Source organism: Dasypus novemcinctus, chromosome 1, assembly GCF_030445035.2.
Source record: "Dasypus novemcinctus isolate mDasNov1 chromosome 1, mDasNov1.1.hap2, whole genome shotgun sequence".
In the NCBI taxonomy this organism is placed as follows: Eukaryota; Metazoa; Chordata; class Mammalia; order Cingulata; family Dasypodidae; genus Dasypus; species Dasypus novemcinctus.
This window is the reverse complement of record NC_080673.1, coordinates 169,580,175-169,592,822: the sequence shown is the minus strand read 5'-3', so window position 1 is coordinate 169,592,822 and position 12,648 is coordinate 169,580,175. Positions and strand designations below refer to the sequence as shown.

At 37.3% G+C, this 12,648-nt stretch overlaps 1 non-coding gene across 1 annotated transcript; it reads left to right on the top strand.

The window, feature by feature from the left end:
- The first annotated feature begins 7,305 nt into the window (after positions 1–7,305).
- On the top strand, positions 7,306–7,469 carry LOC111761468 (U1 spliceosomal RNA). Its single transcript, XR_002794829.1, has one exon. It is a non-coding gene; the product is annotated as a U1 spliceosomal RNA (small nuclear RNA).
- Positions 7,470–12,648: the final 5,179 nt, after the last annotated feature.

Here is a 12,648-nt window from a genome sequence, read left to right as displayed (position 1 = left end):
CACCTCCTACATGGGAGGGCCCAGGGCTATTCCTAGTGCCTCCTAAAAGCAAAGACAAATAACCAGCCAACAAATGAAAAACCCAACTCAGGGAAGTCAGTGTGGCTCAGTGGTTGAGCACAGGTTTCCCACGTATGAGGTTCCACGTTCAATCGCTGGTACCACAAAAAAAATAAATTAATTAATTAAGGACTTCAGAAGGCAGGGTCAAATTATTGGGTTACAAAAAGAAGAAAAGTAGAAATATGAAAAAAAAATTAGAATAATTAAAGTAAACTAAAAAGAGCTACATAGAAGGGGGAAAGAGAAGATGAGAAGCAACAATAAAGAAATTCAGCACTAGAACCAGGCAGGTAAGGGTTATATCTCAACTCTGCACCAGTTAGAAATTTCCTTGGGAAAATTTCTAAACTCTCTGTTCCTCAGTTTTCTATGTCCTTCAAAGACACATGAACAATAACATCCACCTTATTGGACTTATATGAGAACTGAATAAGATGAAGTATGTAAAACACTGTTTTTGCCACTTGGTGGACTCCTAATATATCATATTTATTCATAAAAATCATCATAAAAGAAATTTCTTAAAGCAAGATGTGATCAAATAAATATTTACAAAACAAAGGATGAGATATACAGAATATACATGGAAAGATTTTTTACATTTTAATTATTTAAATACTAATTTAATCTCGGATGTTTTCCTTTTAATAAAATAGCCTGGGAGACCAAGGTGGGAAGTCATTGCTTATATTTTTAAGGTGTTAATTGGTTAGAAACTGACCTTTGTTAGAGAGAATGCATTTAGAGACTAAATTAAAGATTCTTTCCACATGTGCTCAATATTTTTAGAAAACAACCATGGTATGCTTAAAACTATTTTGAGAATAACACTGTGAGGGAAAAAAACTAACAAAAAAATCACTTGGCAAATTAAAGCATATGAAACCAAACAACTGTTTTTAGGAATTTATCTTCCTGGTTTACATGCTAAAGAGAAGTACTTTCACTGTTTCCTTCAAGTGAGATAAAGTTAGTGAAAAATCTGGCAAAGTGAAGATAAGCAGAAGTTGACATACTTGAAAATTTTTGCTGGCATATGTCAGATTTTTTTTAAAAATATGTATGAAGGAGTCTAGAATTTTCTGGACTCTGAAAGGAAGCAGTGAAATAGGAAAGGATACTAGGCTAAGAATCAGGGCAGAGGGGCAGTGGCCCTTGCTGTAATGGCTCTTTAGCTAGAGAATTTGGGGCAGATGACTTCCTCTATTTCTCAGTTTCTTCTTCTCTAAAACGAAAAGAGTTTTTACCTGATAGAATACGTGATCCCTCTCAATTCTAATATTGTATGGTTCTGTGCAACATTCATCTTCTAGGTGAAATTGCCAAGGTTGAGTACAGGCTTTTTCCTTCTAAGTATTAGTGGCCAGGTAGCTGTGAATTCCAGAGGTGGGGTCAACTTTGCCTTCGTGGTCTAGGTATTATTAATATGGTGTTTGGTGCTGTAGCATCTCTGCTCTGCCTGACTTAAGAAAATGTAACAGGCACTCCTGCTCTCACCTCTTATTATACTTAAAGCCAGGGGGGAATTTAAAATCTTAACAAGCAGTATAGCACAGAAAAATGAAGAAATCGGAACAGATACTGACCATGTAGACACCTAGAGGCCCTGCCTAAAACTATAGGCAAATTTGACTGCTTTCAATGAGTCTCATAAAAATGAGTGTTCTTTGATATATATGTATGCATGCATACATCCATTTATTAAAGTGGAATTGTATTAATTTCAAAACATTTATTTTTCAAACTGAGTTATCTTTAGTTATGTTTACGTTGGTCAAAGAGATTAATGAAGAAATAATATTCACTAAAATGAACAGAAAGATATTTACTAGAAAAGATGAAAAATAAAACTCAAAGAGGTAAACATGGAAAAAATAGAAAATTTGAAAATCAAAAAAGAGCATTGAAAAAGTTTTAAATACTTGTTACATAGGATAAACTCTACACTGGATAGAAAAATGAAATTGATGACTTGGAAAATATAAGTAAGAATTTTACCCATAAAGTAGCAAAAACAGATGAATAAATTTAAAATATGGAGGAGTTAGGAGTCACGGAGGATAAACAAGAAGTTCTAACATAAATCTAATGGCACATCTAGAAGAGAATGGAGGGAGTAGAAAAACAGCAATATTTAAAAAGCTAAAAACTAAGAATTTTTCACAAAGTAAGACATGAGTCCTCAAATCAGAAGCAAAGTGTAAGTCAAGAGCAGAGAAAATAAAAATAAATCTATACATAGATCTATCTTACTGAAACTACAGAACATTAGCAAAAGGGAGGTGGATCATAAAAGTTTCCAGAGGAAAAAAGAGAGATTAACTATAAAGATTTGACATTTAGATTGACAATAGACTTTTCATCAGTAACAATAGATCCCAGAAGGCAAAACTAGGAAGTGCACATCCCACATAAAGACATTCTAAAAAAAAAATTAAAATGTCAAGTATCCAAACAAAACTCATTTGTATACCTATTGGCCTACTTAACATTAGTTTGAAATCCTGATCTAGATTATCTCTTTGATTTTACAGTTGAGAGACGATAGGCTGGAAGAAATTAAGCTATTTATCAGTATTGCATAGCATTTAAGAACTCAGGCTCTTCAAAGTACTGAGGAAAACAGCTTTCAACTTTGAATTTTATATCCAATATAATATTAATCAAGATTGGGAGCAAAATAATGACATATATACCCATGCAGACTACAAGAATGAAACTGCCAAAGATACTCATTAAAGGAATTAATGAAAGACAGATGGTTCAACAAAAGAACATGTGATCCAGGTTGAGGAACATAATCAAGGCAGGCCACCCTGAAGCCAATAAAATATACTGGTGATCTTAACTTTTAAAAACCTACTTGTTATGTTAAAAAGATGATTAAAATTCTAGAGAATAATAACAACATGGAGCAAGCATTGAAAAGCAGTTAAACACATGGGGTCATTGACGTTTCAGGTAGAATACAAAAATACAAAATTTAGTATGCATTTACAAAATTTAAAGGTAATTACCAAAAAAATGGAAATATAATCTGCACTTTAGAAAATATGAGATAAAGGAAAAGAAATATAGAAATTTTGCCTGCCTATAGAAAATAGTAAAGGAGAAACGAAGTAAAGAGAAGAGATGGTAAACAAAAAAATCTAAAATAAGATGGCAGAAATAATTCCAATAGAAACATCTTTTATTTAAAGTCAATAATCTGGTGCTTAAAACCAGCTATTCTACATAAAAAACAACCAGAGGTCAATCTTTTTAATATTATTATTTCAAAGGGGACACAGTATAATGCTTAAAGGTATTAGTAAAAATTATCATGATAGGATATGAAATGCTTACAGTATCCCTCCCTGATCACCAAATAGTATGGTTGTTAACAAATCTAGCTTTATGTCTGCTGACATGACCTGCCTCAGAGCCAGAAACATCTGAGTTACATATCACTTTGGTTGTCACTGGTGCACTTTTCAAATGTCCACAAGTGATTCTGAAGTTCTACCTGCTGCATTGAGAATACAGTATATGACTTTTCTCATACATCAATGTATTGAAAATTTTTTGTATTGAACTAGACATAAATTTAAAAATCTACATGTGAGCATCAGTGGGAATACACTGTATCAAAAGACACAAATGTTCTAAGAATACTAAGGCATTCTTCTGGAAAAACAGTAATAGGAAAGATGTTCTGTGAGGTATAATTAAAATAAATTATAATAATTAAACATACCAATTTAAAAACAGAGATTATTAGACTGGATAAATAAAACAAAATCAGGTTTATTCTGCAGAGAAAAGACATACCTATAAAACAAACCACACAGATGGTGGAAAGTAACAGGATAGAAAGACATACTTGGTGTTTAGATAGGACAATGTTCTGTTATGAGCAAAAGAAAAGCCAAAATGATAGTACTTAACCAGGGCAGAAGTTTATTTCTCTCTGCTGTAAATGGACGTCAGCATCTAGGTGTACTACTGCAGCTTTACTATGAAATCTCAACAACCCAGGCTGGTTCTTCCTCATATCCCCACTATCCCTAGGCTGCAGCCCTTGCCTTCACAATCCAATATGGTAGCACTGTGTTCTGGGCAACAGGATGAAGGAAGGGATGAAGAGACAAAAGGAATGTGCTGGCCATCTAAAGGAATGCTCTTCATGCTTTACACATATTAATTCATTTGATCCTCAAAATAGTCCTGTGAGATGAAAACTACTATCACATGGCACAGATGAGGCAACTAAGGCAGAGAGATTGAGTTGACCATGGCCCCATGACTAGGAAGTGGTATTGGCAGAAATTAAATCATGTGATACTTACCAAACTATTCATTGGATCCATCATGAAAAACAACTCAGTGAATAACGAGAAACTACGAAACAGAATACACAAGGTATAAGTAGCTTGAATATCATTTACTAAATGTCAATGTATACTAAATCTATGGCAAACTCCAGAGAATAGTACAACATGGTCCTCATGTTAATTACCAACCTATACTTACTATGGATTAGACTGGTAAGTAACTAGTTTACCAAGTTTTAAATCTATTTCCTATGTCAGGGATTCTTAATCTTTATTGTTCCATGGACCCCTTTACCAGTCAGGTGAAAACCACGGACCACTTACTAAGTCCACACTGTACTGTATATTATTTAATAAATATATCACACCCACACCAACACATCCCCACAAAAATAAGGTTTTTTAAAAAATTTAGATTCAAGCTCATGGACCCCTTGTTAAGAACCTGTGTCCAATGCTATTACCTTGATTTCACATCTCTGATGCAGCACATCTGAATCTGCTTCCTAATCAAGTTTATGCTGGCCCAGTTGGCTCCATGTTTCAGGATATGCTAATGGTGGGGAATTCTCAATATCTCTAGCTGCAATTTCCTGAGTCAGGTGGAGCTTTAAAATACAAGCTTCCTGCTCCATCTGCCAGTTCATTGTTTATGTGCTCATTGCTTTGACATTGGCTATTTCTTTTTCTAATGCCAATTTGCATTCTGTATTAGAGATGCTTCAGTGCAAGCAATGAAAAAGAAGTTGGTCGAGTTCATTTGGGATCACATTAGCTATCAAATGTGACAAAGGACAAAGGGGCAAGGTAATATGTGCAAGAACATCTTTACAGTGACAAATGTTAAATCTAAGTTAGCAAAGGGTAAAGTTAAGCTAAAAAAAGGCTTGAAGCAAGGAACAAAGTGGAGAATACCAGTCTATTAGATGGAATAGGGCAAGTGGTACTTCTGAAAAAGACAGTTCTTTGTGTCTTGGAACTTAAGGTTCAGTTGAGAGCATTGGAAGGTAAGCTCCCACAGGAGAAATTATTTGAATTAATGCTACATTTGTTTTCAGTAGAAATGTTGCAGTTGATTAATACATGAATCAATAAAATACTAAGAAAGACAAAAATTGCATTGGAAATTAATTAGCAGATTTCAGATAACCTAAAAATTGAATCATGAGGAGAAGGCAGGTTGGCACTTCTCATTAAGCCTTTTCACAATAGAACAAGTACCTCTATGTTTTTAGAGACAGGAATGTGCTACTAGAATTCAATGCTTCATTAAGAGATGGGGCATGAAAGAGCAGCAGAAAAGAAAATGAAAGAAATTAATGTTTACTTTCCTTTAATCTTCCCCAAATGAAGTCATATATTGATGGATAGCTAAATTTACATAGCATATTGCAAATAGCAGAAGGTAGGTTGATTTCCATGGGCACTTGCACATTTAGAAACCTTTGGCCCATTACTTAACTTAAAGAAATAGCACATCGCCAAATAGCTATTTCTTATAAGGTAATGCAACTTTTGAGTTATGTTACATGATGTAAAAGAGAGAAAATAAACATAGAAGGAAGGATAATGTTTTCTAAAACTGTTCAGGATAAAGATCTTTGAGTTAAGGTACATGTGTAATGAAAACATATGTATCTGAGAAACAGTTTAAAATATGAACCATTGCATCCCACACAACCCCAGTCTCTTCCTAACACACTTTCTTGAACCATCTAGTCCTTCCCTACTCAAGCTAGATTTGTGTATCCATTGTCACAGGAAAGGTTATAACAACTGAACACAGTTCACAAGAGAGGCATATTCTGGACATTTTAATTTCTGAAGTCTTTTGCAATTTATGTCAGAGGCACTAGTCTGAAAGAAAATCAAAGTCAAGGTCCTGAAGGATTCTAGATATAAAGTTTATGCCATAAAAAATAGATTCGGGAGAATAAATGAAGGCCTAACTAACACTGTCCCCAGAATAAAGGTCCAATAAACAAGGGAAAGAGGAATTTCAAAGGGAAAGAAGTGAGAACATACTTCTGTATGTTCCTTACTCTCCTGACTGAGGTTTAGAGACAATTGATAAGCTCCTTAAATTTTATGCAATTACATATCTACAATTCCAATGGCATGTTATATGTACTAGGAGTGCACACAGATATAGAGAATTGAAGACAGAGGTTTGGTATCTATCTTTGCCTTGCATGTGAAGAAAAGACCCTTATGCTTAGCATGAATGGAAACAGCCAAGTGAAAATGGTTACAAAATGCAGTTAGACAGAAATGCCTAAAGAGGTGCTGTAGCGTTCTCATGCTTTCCAGTATGGCACAAGATGAAGCAGAAATTTGCCCCAGGTAGCCCAATGTAGTGAGAGTATGATCTTGAGATCTGCTATACCTGGAAAGCCTGATGATTGGAATGGCCACAGAGGTCATCTCCATGGACCAATAAGTGGAGAATGGTAGACGCTGATGAGGATGTCTTAGGGCACAGTAGCATGGATGCATGGGGACCAGTTTTCCTCACCTCCCCCACACCACATCCTTCTTCTCATACTTTCGCATCAGACCAGATCCTCAGGAATTTAGGCAAAACATTTGGATTGTGGGGAGTAAAATTACTGATTATCTGAGAAAATAGGGAGTTAACTGTCAATACCCAGAAATGACTTCGTTAAGAGGAATGGGGACTTCCAATATAAACTAAATTTATTTTTTAGAAAAACATTGCTACCTTTTTCTTTGTATTCTAGAGTTTGTGACTGAGAAACTAGTAACCTCTTTGAGTATATACAAAATACAGATGAATAGCAGAGAATGCATTGTGGGGTGAATATTCATTGTTATGAAATAAAAAGTTTTACTTTATAAAATAATGTACCATAGGACACTTTTAAAAATCCAACACTCATATTGCATATAAAATATAATTAAAATTTACATACTTACCTGGCAGACAAGATAACATGATCTCAAATGTGGTTTTCACAGGATAAGGCTTATCCATCGCACTCCAGATGTGCTGACCCCTGTGATTTTCCCAAATGTGTGAAACTCAACTGCATGATTTGTGTTAGTGTGGGACTGCTTTCATGCTTTCTCATATATATATGAAATATATATATATATTTGAAATTACAGAAATGTAATTTACATAAGCTTTTGAGAAACTCAGCAATCCAAAAAAATTCCACTGAAGGCCTGTCAAAACTTTGGTATATTAACAAAACTCAGGTATATACTAAATGCATATCCACATTCTTATAGAGCTGAGGGAGCTGGGTGCTTTGTTCAAGCAGAATTCAATCAGAAACAGCTGACATTAACATGAATGGGATGAGGGAAAAACTGCTGAGATGTGATATCAAGGCCTGAGGCACATTGAGTTGGTAGCCCCTGAAAAACAGAAATTCCATTGAAGACGGGATTATTTCCTCAAAGAAGACATGAGAACCACATATTCTCATCTGAGAACAGGTCAAAAAGAGAAGCAAGGAAATTCTATGGGAGGTAGAGCAGGGTTGATTAGGAATCATTTGTAGGTTTATGAGTAGAGTCCTTTGGAGCTGTTTCTCCTTTTTGCAGAAAGAAAACAGGAGTCAGAAAACTCTTTAGTTTGATCACTCTGCAAGTTACAGATGACAAAATATGGTCTGGCAGGTTTAAAAGGAAATAAAAAGAATATCTTTTATTTCCAACTAATTAGCCTCATTGTGATTCTCTTTTCAATTTTACTCCATAAACTGCTGAAGTCATAATCTGGGAACCTAGTTTCTTTTTCCCAGGGCACAAAAGGGGCCCAGGAAGGTTCAACAATCATCTCCTTCACCTAGGTTGCAAACCAGGTTACAGCAGAATATCTGGGAGGGTGGGGTATAGGGGGGAAAAGGACCATTTCCTTCTTTCTTGCTTCCAGGCACATAAGATAACAATACTTTATCCAGAGAACCCAGGGTCTCCAGGACAACAAAGCAAGCACAGTGGAGGCCCTTACTAGTTATGATGAAAGAAAATAAATGAATGTATCTATACATATTTAAGAGGAATGGATGTTAGGATGTTCGTGTTTGGTGGTTTTTAGCTTCACTTCAAGAGTGTATGGTTGAAAAGTTTCCTGTGTTCTTAATTGTGTTCAAATTTAGGAAAGCCCCAAACATATTCAGGAACCTGACATTGTCTGACAGGTTTGTTTGAGGCTCTAAGTTAGAGATTTGCTTGCAGGAGCTTGCAGGAGGTTTACTGGGAAGCAGTCTTAGGATCAACACTGGTGGGAAAATGAAAGAAGCAAGACAGGGTAGATGGGGACACTGAATGCAATGAAGTCACAACCGTGGGGTTAGAGAGAGCAGGGGCTAGAATGGCCTTCAGAGTTGTCCCACATTGAGGCAGAGGGGCTGAGTCTTAAACCCACTGCCCACAACACTGCATGACAAATCAATGAATGCAGACTGTGCCCAGGAAGGGGTCTGTAATTTTGGTTGTGGTACAATCAAACGTCAGCAGGTGGCAGTCCCCAAGGGGGACTCAGCTGTACAGAGTCATCATCAACACTCCCAGCCGCTGAGAGAATGAGTGCCTAAGTAAAGGGGAGAGAGTATGGGCTCCACACCCAACACCCACTGCACAGTGTCAAGCAAAAGAGGGCATTTCTAGGAACTTATATATTTGGGCATAGTCTCAAGGATGTTTAACACAGGGATGGTACTACCTGTGGTGGCAGAATAATGGCCCCTAAAGATGTCCATGTCCTAATCCCAAACCTGTATATATATCACCTTATATGACAAAAGGGACCTTACAGATGTGATCAGGTTATGGACCTTGAGATAAGGCAATTATCTTGGATTACCCGATTGACCCAATGTATTCATATAAGTCCTTAAAAGCGAAGAATCTTTTCAGGCTGCAGAAACCCAGAGAGAGTGCAATGTGAAAGCGACTCCACCGGCCATTGCTGATTTTAAAAATGGAAGAAGCTACATTGATACAATTGATGAGACACTATTATTATAATTGTACTATTAACTATTAGCTACACTGAAGCAAGGTGTTAATAATAGGGGGTATATGGGAACCCTGTATTTTCTGCATGATTTTTCTACAAACCAACAACTTCTCTAATAAGAAAAAAATGGAGGAGGGAGACCCTGCCCAAGGAATACAGGCAGCTTCTAGAAGCTAGCAAAGGCAGAGAAACAGATTATTTCCTAGAGTCCCTATATCTGCATTTTAAACCAGTGAGGAGACCCTGCCCAAGGAATACAGGCAGCTTCTAGAAGCTAGCAAAGGCAGAGAAACAGATTATTTCCTAGAGTCCCTATATCTGCATTTTAAACCAGTGAGAAACATACTGGAATTCTGACATACAGAACTATAAAATAATAAACGTGTATTGTTTAATCCACCAAATTTATGGTAATTTGTTACAGCAGCCATAAAAACCTAATACACTACTTATGAAAATAGTGAGCTCACCTCCATAGGCTGGAAGACCAGGGAGACACCTGGGGGCTCCAACCTGCAGGGTGAAACTGCAGGAATTCCTGCCAGCTGTAGAAGACAGGAAGGCAGCCTCAACTACCCGTTAGTCATCTTCCAGGTGATCTCATTCTTTTTTGCACGACTATACCTCAGTGTTTATTTCTGGGGCCACTTATTTCCTTTAGTTTTTCATTCCCTATTCTGCTCATTTCCAAGACTCACAGTTGCACAGTAGTTATCAATTAATTCACCAGCAGCAAAATTCGGTGTGATACACAATCAGACAGCCTGGTCCAGTCTAACAGCTGTGACTTCAGGAAGGCAGTAGAGCCAAAACCTCTAGACATTGCTCTTTCCTGAAAAGGAACATTTCCAAAAGATCATCACTATAATATTAAAGTGCAATTCTGCTCCTGCCCAGGAACATGCCTACCTACTCTATAATCAACCTTTTATTTGGCAGAAGAGCTAAAATGGCAAACAGGATAGTTCCTGCTCCCAAAGAAGTTAGAATTTATTTAGGAGTATAGACAAGTAGATAAAGGACAGTGCATATGTCCTTTGACAGGGAAATATGGGCTACTATATGACCACATTGGAGAAGCACTTAACCCAGATTTAGATGGTTGAGGAAGGCTTCCCCAAGGAAATGGCATTGAAACTAGACTTAAAGAATGTATAAAAGTTAGCTAGATAAAAGGGGTAATGGCAAAGAATCTTCCAGGCAGATGGAACATGGATACAAGTGGAGGCAAGTGTGAAAATAACCAACATTTATGTGATGTTTATAATATCCTGGGTAGTGTACTAAGTGCTTAGTTTTCCCAAGCTGCCATGACAAATCCACAAACTGGTACTGGCTTCACCACAGGAATTAATTGACTCATGGTTTCAAAACTAGGAGAAGTCCAGAATTGAGTATCAGCAAGGTGATGATTTCTACCTAAGTTCTGTAACATTCTGTTGCTGGCTGCCAGCAATCCTTCGGGTTTCTTGGCTTGTATTCCTGCCTCATAGCATGTAGTAAAGTCTTCTTTCTCATATGGGTTCCCTTGAAATCCAGCTTCCCCAAAGCATTCCCTCTCTATGTCTGAATTTCTCCTCCTTATGAAGGACTCCAGTAACCCTGATTAAGACCCACCTTCACTCACCTGGACTTAACTAAAACTAATATCTTCAAGGACCCTACTAACAATGGGTTCACAGCCATCGAATACAGATCAAGACCAAGAATATCACCAAGTGCAGTGAATGCCCCATGATGATGGAGGAGGTTGTTGTTATGGGAGGAGTGGGGTGAAGGGGGTATGGGGTATATGGGGATCTCATATTCTTTTAATGTAACATTTTTTAAAAAATAAAGACAAAAAATTAAAAAGAAAAATAAATAAGATCATTTCTATGTTTAAAAAAAAAAGACCAAGAATATATCTAAGTTAAAGTACATAATTCAATCCACCATGGTGCTTTACATATACAATCTCATTTCATTCTGACAAAATGCATACTCCAATGAGGTATGCACTATTATTTTTCATTCCCAGGTAGGAAAGCTGAGGAATGGGGAATTCACATATGCTCAAGGTCATACAGCTCATAAATAACTGAACCCAGACTTGAACCCAATCTGGTTTCAACATTCCCATCCTTAACTACTATTCTGTACTGCTTCTTCTCTGTGTCTCAGGCAAGAGATCACATGACTTATTACAGGAACCAAAATAAGTTCCAGGGAAGCAGATGTGGCTCAGTTGATTGGGCTCCTGTCTACAATATGGGATGCTTCCCAGGGCCTTCTTGTGAAGGCAAGCTGGCCTGCGCCTGTGGAGAGCTGATGACCTGCTCCCGCAGAGAGCTGGTGCCACAAGATGATGCAACAAAGGGAGATAAGCAGACACAGAAGAACGCGCAGCAGCTAATGGACACAGAGAGCAGACAGCAAGCAAGTGGTAAGGGTGGGGGGATAAATAAATAATAAAAAATAAATCTTTAAATAATTATAAGTTCCATCTCCTTGGAGCTGAAAATGCTGAGGGAAGGGCCATTGATTAGGCTTTGTAAGGAAAGGAAGCAGGAGAAGTTAGTGTTCATGACCTGACCACAGTAATGTCTCAAACCCCGAAGTTCATCTCTCCTTGAGGAGGATTGCAATCTGTGGGATATACTTGGAAGGGCATAAGCATTAGTATCAGTTAGACTTGAGTTCCAATCCCCACTTCCACTTTGAAGCTAAACATTTAACTGAAGCACGTTTTTAAAACTCTGTACATTTTTCCCTGAGCACCCATCTGTACCTTAGAGATTATAATAGCTATATCAAACAGTTGCTGTGAGGATTGCATGGGATGAAGTGTAAGTGTCTGGCATCGAGTGAGTAGGCACTCAAATGTTCAGTTTCTTCCCATCTTCCCTTATAGGGGAAAGAGCAGAGCAGACTTGCTAAATCTCTCTGAATGAGTCAACCAAAAGAGAGCAAGAACTTGAACAAAAGTGAATACTGATATTGACCCAGCAAATCATTAAAACTTGAATTAGGGGCTCAAAACCTCAAATTTTATCTAACCAAAAATTAAACAAGGACAGGGTGGTATGAAGGAAGGTCACTGGAGTGGGAATCAGGAAACATGAGTTCAAGTCTGTGTTCCACCACATGTAGCCGTGTGACCCTGAACCAGCCAGCCCTCTTCTTGAAGTTCAGTTCTGAAACAAGGGCAGGTTGAATGAAATGGCCTCTGTGGACTGCTCTGAAACTTACTGCAAGCCTTGAACATCGGAGCAGGGAAAAACTGAGAAAACAAATTAT